Below are 963 nucleotides of genomic sequence, written 5' to 3'. Positions count from 1 at the left end.
TGGTGCATTTAATCCATTAACATTCAGTGTAATTATTGACAAGTATGAATTGGTTGCTGTCATTTTGTTACGAGTTTTTTCATGGTTTCCCTGGTTTCTTTGTATTGTTTTCTGTGCTGAGCTCATTATGTTTATGAATCATGTTATGATTTCCTTTGTTGCTGTTGTTTTAGTATTTGCTCATATTTGTACTTGTCCTCTTTTTTATTGTGATGTGAAGGTTTATCGTTTTTCTTTGAAGTTACCCTGTGATTTAGAATTTTCTCCTCGAGTTTAGAACAGTCCATTCTATCTTGCAGCTCTCTTGACTTCCTCACCATTTGGAAGTTCTGTAACTACACAGTATTCTCCCTCTTTTTGGTTTGTAGCTGTCCTCATTTGTCAATTGATGTCTCTGGTTCCCTGTTTACAGTTTTGTAAACTTATTTTCCTTTGGATATGACTATAGCTATGTTTCCATGGTGAGTATGCCTCAAAAACACAAGGAGGGTTCACTATGAGTCAGGTCCGACTTGATGGCAAATAACAACAACAACAACAACAACAACAACAACATGTTTTCTGGGTTATGTCATCTTGTGTATTAATGGTCAGTTGTTCATTATTTTTGGTTCTCTGTTCAAAGGTCTCCCTTTAGTATCTTTTGTAAGTTTGGTCTGGTTTTAACAAATTCCCCTACTTTCTGTTTATCTGGAGATCTCCTAATTTCACTATCATATTTCAGGGCTAATTTTGCCAGGTATATAATTTTTGGATGGAAATTTTTCTCTTTCAAGGTTTTATATATACCATCCCATTGCCTTCTTTCTTGCTTGCATAGTTTCTGCTGAGAAATCAGAGCTTATTTTTACAGATTGTTCTTTGTACATAACTTTTTGTTTTTCTCATGCTGCTTTCAGGATTCTTTCTTTGTCTTTGGTTTTGATGAGTTTGATGATGATATGTCTTGGTGATTTTCTTTTG

Source organism: Orycteropus afer, unplaced genomic scaffold (assembly GCF_000298275.1).
Source record: "Orycteropus afer afer isolate SDZICR_OR568_19922 unplaced genomic scaffold, OryAfe1.0 scaffold00946, whole genome shotgun sequence".
NCBI classification, from domain to species: Eukaryota; Metazoa; Chordata; class Mammalia; order Tubulidentata; family Orycteropodidae; genus Orycteropus; species Orycteropus afer.
The sequence above is the reverse complement of the archived record's forward strand: the minus strand, read 5'-3'. Positions refer to the sequence as shown.